The 13,058-nt window shown below is 39.3% G+C and overlaps 1 non-coding gene across 1 annotated transcript; it reads left to right on the top strand.

Moving 5' to 3' along the window:
• The first annotated feature begins 426 nt into the window (after nucleotides 1-426).
• Nucleotides 427-564, top strand: LOC113835426. Its single transcript, XR_003484971.1, has one exon. It is a non-coding gene; the product is annotated as a U4 spliceosomal RNA (small nuclear RNA).
• The last annotated feature ends 12,494 nt before the right edge of the window (nucleotides 565-13,058 follow it).

Below are 13,058 nucleotides of genomic sequence, written 5' to 3'. Positions count from 1 at the left end.
GTGCTTGTAGAGGCCAGAAGAGGGTGTTGGATCCTTTGGAACTGTAGTTAAAGATGATTGTGAGCCTCCATGTAGGTGCTGGGAACCAAATTTGGTTCTTCTGTAAGAGCAGCAAGTGCCCTTAACCAGTGAGTCATCTCTAACCCCAGATGTTTTCTTAACTGGAGTCTTACCTAGTTATGTCACCCTTCCCTAGAAATCTGTCCTCCAAATCTCTCTCTCTCTCTCTCTCTCTCTCTCTCTCTCTCTCTCTCTCTCTCTCTCTCATTCTCACACCTAAGCTTCCATTTCCTTTTTTCCCTTTTTCTCTTTCCTTATCCATTTTTCATCTGTGCTCTCTGTTGACCACCTCATTTTTTTCTCATTTCACTACATGATTCCAATTTCATTCCAGTGTAACATTTGCTTCTACTCAAGTTACCATGGAGCTTTGAACAGTGGCAGTATTGTAGCCAATGAGGTTTATCCAAGGTACGATTATTGCTAATTGAAAACTCAAGTCACCATGATGCCAACACCTGCCCCACAACAAAACAGTTTAACATCTCACAGCTCATGACTGATTCTATGTACTGTGTCTTCATTCTAAGTCATTGACAGACTGATATGTCTGCTTGGGTTAATGTCAACCTTTAGTTGGATCTCTAAGAAAGACAGAGGTCATGTGTTAGCTAGAGATTCCCCTCTTCTGAGTTGTGGATGGAGAGTTTTTTATAAAAGAAATACTTGAATAAGAAGTATGAAGAATGTAAATGAAATACACGATATAGTCTTTGTCATTAGGGAATTTAATAGTACAGGCTCAGAGCCTTCTATGCCTCAGTGTTCTGCTTCTGACTCCTTTTGAGTATCTGTACATGAACATCATGGTGATCATAGAAGGCGTTGGCCCAGGGCAGTCTTACAACAACAAAGTCCCAACTTACCAAGAACTGAACTTTCTTGCCTATTTACTAAATATAATATAGTAGATTACAACATTTATGGAGCGCTTGCACTATCTCCAATGCTTGACATCTATTTTATTATCTTGATAACCCTATTGAGAAGTTATTATCACTCTTTGACCCAAGAGAAATTAAGACTATTTGTACAGAATTGCAATCAGAGTGGAGTCTGTTACTCTAAAGTCTATGTTCTTGCCAGGAAGGGGACAAAGCTACCTATCTGAATGGAGCGAGAACAAGCATGGCTTTAGTTCAGATTAAGGAGCTGCTGCCCTAGGAAGGCATCTGAGCTATGAAGACATCGACTATGCTAAAGGTGGGAGGGGCTGACTGCTTGTTTGCTTTAAGTTCAGCCTAGGGAACTGGTTACCTGGCCTTACTCAGGCTACACATTGCAACCTAAATCTATGTATCTTTGCACAGGCTTCATATTTTCTCAGGGATCACAGAAGACCTGACAAACCATCCCCTCTTTCTGTACCAAGTATTTCTGTCACCCCCAAAGAGCACTCTACTATATAGTCTGCGGAAGAAATAAAAAGGTCAACAAGTCAGAACAAAACTCATATGGTTGACGTTTTGGAAAGTGTATTGAGGACAAAAGGGGGGTGATGGTTCTTCTAGTCTCAGACTGAAATCATGTAAAGGACTTTTGTAACTTGAATAGATGTGAAGATAGCTCTGTCTCACCGGCAAGAAGCTCTGTGTCGTGTGTGTGTGTGTGTGTGTGTGTGTGTGTGTGTGTGTGTGTGTGTGTGTGAGACATGAATTCCAGATACACATTAGAATGGCTTACAGGCTGTGATCCAGCTAGTACAACAATGGCCGTTTATAAAAGAAAGGTCCAAGAATCCCCAGTTCAGTGCATGAGGCTGGATGTCCCTGCTGGTCTTCAGTTTATGTCAGAATTCCAAAGAAGTAGCTCCAATGCCAGTGAAGGAATGAACTTGCTAAAGAGAGCAAGAGCAAACAGACAAAGAGAGCAAGCTTCTTTCTTCCGTGTCCTTGAGATAGGCTGCTACCTGGAGGCGTGGCTTAGATTAAAGATGGCTCTTCCCACCTCAAAGATCCTGGGTTGTTAAAGTGGGTCTTCCCACTTCAAATAATTTAATGAAGAATAAAATGCCTCACAAGTGTACCCAGCCTCTAGGGTTTTAGTTAATTCCAGATACAGTCAAGTTGATAACTAAGAATAGCCATCACATGTGTCCAGCCTTCCAGCACTCCTTGTTGCTAAAGCAAAACCGAACAACCCTGGCCATAATCCTACAAATACAGGAAGAGGTCTAGATGGGAAGAAGAGCTCTATGTATTTTTTTAAGCACAATGAAGTTAGAAAGAAGCAGCTTCATCTTTTCAGAGTTTACTTCAATGGCCTGCCAGATGGCTCTAGAGCAGTTCATCTATGAGCAGTTCTAGAGCAGTTCATCTATGTCTAGTCGGTGCCCACAAATGTCCTCAACACACTACCCAGTGCCCATGAGTTTTCACTTTTCTAATCTAGCTTGCAAGAAAATACAGTCTTTTGCCTTTTGTTAGTGCTGGACTGAATTCCCTTGCATGCTTTCAAATAATTCTTTCCGTGTTTTCGGTGGTCTCCTCACATGCACGCACCTAGTGTTCTTAGAAATACACAACTGGGACTTGATGCAGATTGCTAGGAGTCTATCTTAACGATGTTCTCTTCACTCTGGTGCTCTGGCCCATGAATTCCAGATACACGAGTATCTTTGAACTCCTTCTTTTCAGTGCACCCACTGGGCTAATTTAGGTTCTCTCTCCTTACCTCTTTTAAGATAGTAAACTTGGGAATTTGTATGGCTCATTTCTGTTACTCTCCATCTCAGGGAATACTTCCTGTTGCCTGGAATCCAGCGTCTTTAAACTCAGTTGCAAGGATTCTATCTAGTTGGTTTGTCTGAGGCAAGATGGTAAATTCCACTCCTGCTCTCCCATCTTTGCCAGAAGCCAAAGATTCTACTTACATTTGGAAATGTATTCTGGAAGTTGACAGGTCTGTATTGATTAATGACCCTGCAATAGGAGTATCAGTTATTAAAGCTATCTCAGAATAAAACCTAGTGTAGACAGAAAAAAAAAAACAACTTAGGAAGAGACATGAGGAAATATGTGAAAGGGTCTTGTGGGATAAGCCATGTTTTTTGGTTAAGTACTCACGATAATGATCTTGATTCTATTGTGAAATGGTCTTTAATCTATGGCCATATCTAGCTGATGCATTTTTGACATTTTGGTTGATTTAAATTTTTCTTCACATGTTAATATTCACTCTGTGTGACTTTCTGAGGTTTGAAAATATTTCTATTTAGTCTTTGAAAATGTCCTTTATATATACAACGTATCTTGATTCATATCTGTGCCCCCACAACTTTTCTAGCTTCCCTCAGAACCCCCAGCACATACACTTCCCAGCTTCATGCCCTGTTGGTTTATTATTAACCACTGAGTCCAATTCTGATGCCTTTATGGACTGGGGTTGTGAGGTTTGACTATGCATAGATCTCAGTTTCTGAATTCTAGCACATTTAGGGTCAGATAGCGCTTTGCTGTGGAGAAAGGGGCCTCCATTCCACCCCAGACCTCTACTCAGTAGACACCCAAAGCACCCCCAGTTGTGATAAACAAAATGTCTGAGACATTGCAGAATCGTTGTATAGAGACTTGGTTGTGACAGTCGGCATTCCTTTCCCATCGCACACAGCAGTTCCATCAGCTGAAGCATGTTTTTGTGCTTCTCTGTTATAATCAGCAGATCTCCTGTCTCAGAGCCCGAGTGACCACTGTTCTTCATCCTTACAGTTCTGCCTTTTCCAGCACTCAAAGGAATAAACTAAATAGCATGTGACCTTTGGGTATGGCTTCTTTAGCTACTATTCATCTATTTGTCATGAGTACATGCTTTCTTATGAAGAGCAGTTCCTTGTTTCTTCTCGTCTGTTCTGTTGTACAGGTCATTGTTTCAACTGACGTAGGACAACTTGGGTGAATACAACAAAAGTTGCTATAAACATATATGTGCAGGTTTTACTTTGAACATGAGTTTCCCATCCCTTGAGAAAACATCTAGGCAATTTATGGGTTGTATTAATGTATGAATATGAATGTGCTTAATTATCTATAAAGCTTAACTTTGTAAGAAACTGCCATACGGTTCCTTTTTTTTTAAGAGGCTACACTGCTTTGCACTTCTGCAGGCAATGAAGCAACATTGCTGTTGCTCTCCGTCCTCTCAGCAACTGACACTGAATTTTTGGTTTTGTTTTCTAAATGTTTTCATAGATGTGTAGCGATCTTTAACTGTGGGATTAAGTGTCCATTTAGCTAATTTGGCCATTTTTCAGTTGTATGTATGCACAGTTTATACTGAAGAGGGTAACAAGCAAGCCACAGAGACTTGTGATGATTTAAATGTGATCACATTTAAAATATAAAACCAAACTATATTATCTGGCATTTAAACCCCTGTTAAATCTATACTCAACAATGCTTATATGTTAATATATTTTCATATAAAACTATAGTGCAATACCAAAGTTAGGATATTGACATTGATACAGTGAAGAAGACCGTTTCTAACATCACTGGATCTCTTATAGTATCATAACACAGCATCTGCTTCCTTCTTGCCCACCAATTTCTTACAGTTCCTTAAGCCCTAACAGCCTCTAGTTTGCTCTGTTTCTGTTTTCAGCATTTGAAATGTTGTATAAATGACATAATTGTTAAGTATCCTCTAGAGGTACTTACCACACCAAATAACTCTCTTGAGATGCATTCAGGTTGTGGTGTGTAACAACGGTTGATTACTTTTTTATTGCTAAGTATAGATGTGAGGTAATTCATTTAACTGTTTATGCTCTGAAGAATATATGGGTATGTCTAAGGTTTGGATCTGGTAACCAAAGCTGTAAAGCTGCTGCGAAGCATTTCTGCACAGATTTCCCGATTTCCCTTGTACTGTGATGAATACAAAAGGAGCAACTGTTAGATCATGTATATTTATGGATCTCTCTCTCTCTCTCTCTCTCTCTCTCTCTCTCTCTCTCTCCTCTTTCTCTCTCTCTCTTTGTTTGTGTGTGTATACATTTAGCTTTCAAAAACTGCCAAACTAGTACTAGTATAACATTTAAAGTATAATTTTTATCAGTTTACATTGTCACCAGCAGTTGCAAAAATGGTAGTTTCTCTAAATCTTTACCATAATTTAGAATTAATGTTCCTGCTAGTTTATCTATTTATTTTTTCTTATTTATTATTTACTTGCTTTTTTTGTATGTTTTAGGAATGGTGAGTATTGAACTCAAGTCCTCTGTGGTGGCTATTCTAGGTTACCAACTTGACACACCTGGGAAGAGGGCACCTCAGTTGAGGACTAGCATGTATGTGGGACATTTACTTGATTGCTAATTGATGAGGAGGGTCTAGCCTACTATCATCCTCTGGGCGGATGATAACTGGGCTGTGTAAAGAAGCTAGCTGAGCAGAAGTCGGAAGCAAGCCAGGAAAAAGTGGTCCTTAGTAGTCTCTGTTTTAGTTCCTGCCTCCCGATTCCTGCCCTGACTTCTCTACATGATGGACTATAACCTGTAAAATGTAATAGACTCTTTCCTCCCCAAGTTGCCTTTGATCAGTGTTTTGTCAAAGCAAAAAGAGAAGCAAAGAAGAATAGCCTTGTGTGTGCAAGGCCTCATGAGTGATAATCCTCATTTCTGCTATTTGCTTTACTTTGGCTGTTGTAATAAATATGTATCTAATACCTTATTGTGGTTTTTAATTTCTACTTTTTTAGTGGTTAATAATGCTAAATGTCTTTCTTATGTGCTTAATTGTTGTCTGTATATTGTTTTTGAATTGTTTTTTCATTTTTCCTTATTTTCTAGTTCATTTACTTTATTAGTGTGAAGGTTTGAGAGTTCTTAATACAGTATAGACACTAGCTCTTTACTGGAATTTTGGTTTGCAAGGTTTTTTGCTAGTCTGTAATTTGTATATTTTTGTTGTTGTTGTAGGACTTATTATAAATAAATAAGAATCAGTAACATAGTCATTTGAAACAAAGCACAGTATGTGATTTTTTATTTTATTTTTTATTTTATTAGAAACAAGCTTCTTTTACATGCCAATCCCGGTTCCCTCTCCCTCCCCTCCTCCCCTGTCCCTCCATCCCCCATGCCAACCCCTTTCTGCTCCCCAGGGAGGATGAGGCCTTCCATGGGGAATCTTCAAAGTCTGTCATATCATTTGGAGCAGGGCCTAGAACCTCCCCTGTGTGTCTAGGCTGAGATAGTATCCCTCCATGTGGATAGGGCTCCCAAAGTCCATTTGTGTACTAGGGGTAAATATTGATCCACTACTAGAGGCCCCATAGATTGCCCAGACCTCCAAACTAACATCCTCACTCAGGGGGTCTGGAACAGTCTTATGCTGGTTTCCCAGCCATCAGTCTGGAGTCCATGAGCAACCCTTGTTCAGATCAGCTGTCCTTGTGGGTTTCTCCAGTCTGGTCCTGACCCCTTTCCTCATCACTCCTCCCTCTCTACAACTGAATTCCAGAGTTCAACTCAGTGTTTACCTGTGGGTGTCTGCCTCTGCTTCCATCAGCTACTGGATGAAGGCTCTGGGATGACATATAAGGCAGTCATCAATCTCATTATCAGAGAAGGTCATTTAATGTAGCCTCTCAACCACTGCTTAGATTGTTAGTTGGGGTCAAACTCATAGATCTCTGGACATTTCCCCAGCACCAGAATTCTCTTTAAACCTATAATGGTTCCCTCTGTTGTGGTATCTCTTTTCTTGCTCTCCTCAATTCTTTCCCTGTCTAAATCTAAAACAAAAGACCTGGGATAGCCAAAAACAACCTTGAACAGTAAAGGAATGTCCAGAGGCATCACCACCCCTGACTTCAAGCTCTATTATAGATCTATAGTCCTAAAAACAGCTTGGTGTTGGCACAAAAATAGACAGGTAGACAAATGAAATCGAATTGAAAACCCTGATATTAACCCACACACCTACAAACATCTGATTTTTTGACAAAGAAGCTAGAATTATACAATGGAAAAAAGAAAGCATCTTCAACAAATGGTGCTGGCATAACTGGATGCTGGCATGTAGAAGACTGAAGATAGATCTATATCTATTGCCATGCACAAACTTAAATCCAAATGGATCAAAGACCTCAACATAAATCCAGCCACCACTGAACCTCTTAGAAGAGAAAGCAGGTGGTACTCTCAAATGGATTGGCACAGGAGACCACTTCCTGAACATCACACCAGCACAGACACTGAGATCGACAATTAATAAATGGGATCTCCTGAAACTGAGAAGCTTTTGTAAGGCAAAGGACACAGTCAGCAAATAAAATGGCAGCCCACAGAATGGGAAAAGATATTCGTCAACCCCACATCTGACAGAGGGCTGGTTTCCAAAATATACAAAGAACTCAAGAAGCTAGTTACCAAAACACCAACTAATCCAATTAAAAAGTGGGGTACAGAACTAAATAGAGAATTCTCATTGGAGGAATCTAAAATGGCTGATAAACACCTAAGAAAGTGCTCAACATCCTTAGCCATCAGGGAAATACAAATCAAAACAACTCTGAGATACCATCTTACTCCTGTCAGAATGGCTAAAATAAAAAACAGCAATGATAGCTTATGCTGGAGAGGATGTGGAGAAAGGGGAACACTCCTCCACTGCTGGTGGGAGTGCCAACTCATACAGCCACTTTGGAAATCAGTATGGTGGTTCCTCAGGAAAATGGGAATCAGTCTACCACAAGATCCAGAAATTCCACTCTTAGGCATATACCCAAAAGATGCACATTCATACAACAAGGACATCTGCTCAATGATGTTCATAGCAGCATTATTTGTAATAGCCAAAACATGGAAACAACCTAGATGCCCTTCAAATGAAGAAGAGATGGAGAAAATGTGGTACATTTATACAATGGAGTACTACTTAGCAGAAAAAAACAATGGAATCTTGAAATTCACAGGCAAATGGATGGAACTAGAAGAAACCATCTTGAGTGAGGTAATCCAGTCACAAAAAGACGAACATGGTATGTACTCACTCATATATGGATTTTAGACATAGAGCAAAGGAGTACCAGCCTACAATCCACACTGCTACAGAAGCTAGGAAACAAGGAGGACCCTAAGAGAGACATGCATAGTCCCCCAGAGAAGGGGAAAGGGACAAACTCTCCTGAGCTAATTGGGAGCATGGGGAGAGGCGAGAGGAAGCTAGAAGAAAAAGAGGGAGAGAACAGGAGGGGAGAGGAGGACATGAGAGAGCAGGAAGATGTAATTTGTCTTTTAATAAGTTTCTCATGAATATACCAAAAGAACATTTGACAGGGTCCAACTTATCCACTTTCCTTTTATAAATCATGCGTGCCAACAACACTAAAACCTCTTGACCTAAGCCTATATCCTGAAGATTTTCCTCTATGATTTTTTCATTAAATTTGTATTGTTTTTATTAATTATATCTAAATATATGAATTCTGGGTTAATTTGTGTAGCAAATACAAATTTAAAGAATTTTTGTCCTTGATTTTGATTATTTGGTTATCTTTTGAGAAATGTTGTGTATTTGTTTGATATCTAATGAGCTGTTTTGTGTATCAAATTTCAAGGAGATAACACAAAATTTAAGAACATGGGAGAATGCACTAAATATCTCTATAGGTAAAGTCTGATGAAGAGTCATTAGCTTTGTCCTGTTAGTCTAGAGAGGCTTTTAAAGGTCTATTCTAGGGGCTGGGGAAATGGCTCTGTGGTTGAGAGCACTGCTGCTATTCTGTTCTTTCAGGGGACCCAAGTTTGACTCCCAGCACTCACATGGTGGCTCACAACAGTTTGTAATCTCATTTCCAGGGGATCCTCTGACTTCTAACAGTAGTAGGAACACCTGTGGAACACAGACTTATGTGGAGGCAAAAAACTTATATGCATTAAATTAAATGTAAAAGCCTATCTGAGATTTCTTAGTAAAGGTACCAACAAAGTAGGCATTAATTTTGAATTATTCTATCTATCAGTATCAAGCCATAATCCTCCAAACTAGCATTTCCAATTTCCTCCTTCTCCTCTTCTAATTTGAAACCATTAAAACTAAAACTTTTCCACTTAATGAATGTGTTACAACTCTGAGGGGAAAAAAGTTGCAGCTCTAAGAGGAAAGGTATCCTGTCAGTAGGGAGCCAAAGAATACCACAAAGTTACACCTCACACAGGAAATTTATTGGGAAACACACTGGGTGGCTGCCTCTCCTCGGATGAGAAGCAGAAAGGAACTGAGAAGGAGGCAAGCTTATATAGGGTTTCTTGGGGGAAAGAGTTTTCCAGGGTGGGGCTTGGTTGGATTTTAAGTTCAAGGGTTTCTGGGTTTTGATAAGTATTCAAACTAGGAAGTGAGCTGGAACCTTTTACCTTACACTAAATCCCTGAGAACTGAAACCCTGTAATATGAAATAAACTTTAGATGAATCACCACAGAAGTTGATACATAAACTTTTATACCCATTACTGGGGAAGTCACTCAAAAAGCACAGGGGACACCCTTGGACATCATATGTGGCATTCAAACAAAGAAAACCTATTAGGTTGAGATTATCATCATTATACCTTATAAGCATATTTCAAAAATTTCAATTGTCTATGTTCTGAGCTCAGAAACAAGTTCATAATTTGTTTCAACTATTTACCTGTTTTCTGTTGTTTGTGTTAGTATATTTTTAATTATAAGCTGTTTGGCCTATTGTTCAAGCTTCTTATTGGATAGCTCTCTCAATTATTAACCTATTTCTATTAATCTATGTATCTCCATGTAGTCTTGGCTTACTGGAGAACAACCAGACATCCTGCCTTTCCGGTGGCTACATGGTGTCTCTCCTTGGGGACTCAAATCCCTGTGTTCCTCTTCCCAGCCTTCTCTTTGTCTGGCAGTCCTGCCTATACTTCCTGCCTGGCTACTAGCCAATCAGCATTTATTTATCAACCAACAAAAGAAACATATATTCACAGCATGCAGAAGGACATTCCCATCATATCCTCTTTTCTGTCTAAATAAAAAGGAAGGTTTTAATTTTAACATGTTAAAATTATATATAACAAAACATTTATCAAGCAAGAACTGTAGTTAACAATATTTAGTCCACTAACATTTGGCGAAATTTAAAGAAAATATCCTATCATCTATCCTACCTTTGTAAGTTATCTTTTATCATAACTAAGGAAGATCATAACTATAACTGTCTTCAACTCTGTCAAAGACCCCAGAGGGATAATATATAAACTCTAGAATTGACAGAGACATCTCACTGTCTGCACTCAGTTTCTTTGATATACAAAGATATATTTCAAATGGATAGATATTGTTTAAAACCCTTCAAAGACTACAGAATATGGCATTTAAAATAGTTTATTGGGGTTTTTCATGACAATGAGACACAACTGCTCCTGACAATACCCAGTATGCCAGAGAGGAAGATGGGCATCAAAGAATCTTTTATGAAGTTTGCCTTCAATGTGGCAAAACTGGTCTATTGGGCAAAGACCTGTCCTTGCCTCAAATGCTGACAATAAGCACACTGTCCAAACAGGACAAACAGGTTACAAAGGAAAGTGAATGCTGAACTTGCCAGGGACAGAAAGGTTCTTCAGGGTTCCTGCTTTGCAGAAGAAAGAAACTGACAAACTTTGCCAGTACAAGACAGAGCAGATCTTCAAATTTCCTACTTCATTAAAAAGTCTGCCACACACTATGGCCTATGGGCTGAAAACTGTGTTAGTGTTTTATTTTGGGGGTGTATGATTTTTCTAGACAAGGTCTCAATATCTATTATGTAGCTCTGACTATACTGGACTATCTAGACCAGGCTGGCTTCAAACTCACAAAAATCAACCTGCCTCTGTCCCCCAAGTGCTGGGATTAAAAGTGTCCTCCACCACCACCCAGCCTTTTGTTAGTGTTGATTCTGTAGAACTGTCTCTTAGTAAATAACCATGTACTAAAAGGTATATCTAGGAACATACCTTTGAAGGGATGTGCTACTCACTTCTGGGATGAGATACTTTCTCATTATTCTTATTTTTAGAACTGGTTCAATAAAATACAAGTCAACATACAAGTGTGACTGGTAATATGTGAAACTTTTTAAAATTAAACATTTTTAAAGATAGCTGTAGCATACCAGCATTTGCAGCATAAATAATTATTATTCCAGCTAAATGCCTCTGAAAAAAAGCAGATACAAGGACTCTCTAGGTCAACAATATATCTCAGTGGGTAAAGGCACGTACCACCAAGCCTAAAGACCTGAGATGGAGCCCCCAGAACCCACAAGGTAGAAGAGGAGAGCTGACTCTTGCTAGTTGTTCTCTGACCTCTATGTGCCTTGGCATACTTGCCCTCCCCCATAAAACCCAAATAAACATGTTGCATGAGAAATAAAAGACTTGGAGACTGATATATGGGTTCAAGCTTCAAGCTGAAGATCAGCTTGAAAAGCAAAGCAGTCAGCCACTAGCTCTTACTTCTACCTCAGCTCAGACTAAAGGGGTGATCCTCAAACTGCTCCCGACTTCACTGCTCCTCAGATTCACCCAGACTGCTATTCTCTCCTCAACATGGCTAGAGACTCACTCTCAGACTGAATGCCTCTACCTGATTCGACTCTGAGTCCAAGGGTGGTCTTGGACTCAGAGATCCATCTGCCTTTCTCCAGAGTCCTGGGATTAAAGGTGTGTACCACTACTGTTCAGTTTCTATAGTTAACTAGTGTGGCTGGCTTTGCAAACTGATCTCCAGTGGCTTTATTAGATCATAAACAATATATCACCACATAAACAAATGCAGAAAAATTTAAACAAAATCTTTCTGATCTCCCCTGTTTCTTCCAAAGCAGAAGATAAATTTATCAAGCCTTCCCCACCAGAAATAAAAGAAGGGGATTGCTCGGGCCAACTTTAGGCCACCTTTAGTCTGAATATCAGCACCAGAGGACTGTTTAGCAAGTGTTCCCAACTAGCCTTCACCAATTATTTACCTTCCCACAGTCTGCTGCTTACAGAAAAGCAAAGTCCCATTCTTTGGTGACTTCTTCAAAATAATTGCTTCGCTTTGCTGACCAAGGAAGAAATTAGGCAAACTTGAATTCAAAATCTCCTCTGAGATCCACACATTATTTTGGTATCTGCATTCATATCTGATTTGTGTTTGTCTTCCATGTCTGTGTCATTATGTAAAAGCAAACAATTGCTCAAAGAAACCATGTAGACAAGTTGAACTTAATAGGGTTCAACTGAGCAAGGACCAATTCACAAACTGAGGATCTCTCAGAATGAGAAGTTCAGAGAGGTGTGGTCAATAGTGTGGGCAGGTGGCATTTATGGCTAGGAAGGGGAAGTGAGTACAGAGAGTTGGCATTTTTCTATTTGCAAATGGTCTGATCAATTGGCTGGTTGTGATTTCTGAAATGTGGCCAAGAGTTGGCAATTTGTCACACTGGTATACCCAAAATTAGGCTGAAAGTTAATTAACATGCTAAATTAGGTTATGGTTCCTTAGAGAAGGACTCGAGTACAAAAGCAGATACAGATTCAGTTTCATACAAACTTCTCCAAAGGACAGTGTCTAGTGAGAAGACAAGCTACAGAATATAAGGAAATGAAAAAAATCTGAAAAGGATACATATCCAACTTGTAATAAGAACAGTTTAAGCCCAGGAAGAAAACAATGACCCAGTTTAAAAATGGATAAAAGGGGAATATAGATAGTAAATTTGCCAAAGAAGCATCCAGTTGGAAAATGGGATGTACATCTCATGGTCAACATTGTACGTCATTAAGGAATTGCAAATTAAAAAGAAATGAGATACCAGCAGACACCTATCAGTCCAAAACACTAAGGACACCAATTGCTGGTGAGACTGTTTTTCCCTTTCTACTTTCCTATGGGTTATATGGTCATCTTTTTTAGATTTCCATTTTTGTCTATACTGTCTCGAGTACATCTCTCTGAATACCTTTTTAAAAGATTTATTTTTATTTTATATGTATAGGTATTTAC

Source organism: Cricetulus griseus, chromosome 4 (assembly GCF_003668045.3).
Source record: "Cricetulus griseus strain 17A/GY chromosome 4, alternate assembly CriGri-PICRH-1.0, whole genome shotgun sequence".
Lineage (NCBI taxonomy): Eukaryota > Metazoa > Chordata > Mammalia > Rodentia > Cricetidae > Cricetulus > Cricetulus griseus.
Note: the sequence above shows the minus strand (reverse complement) of the source record. Positions and strands in the feature narration are given on the sequence as shown.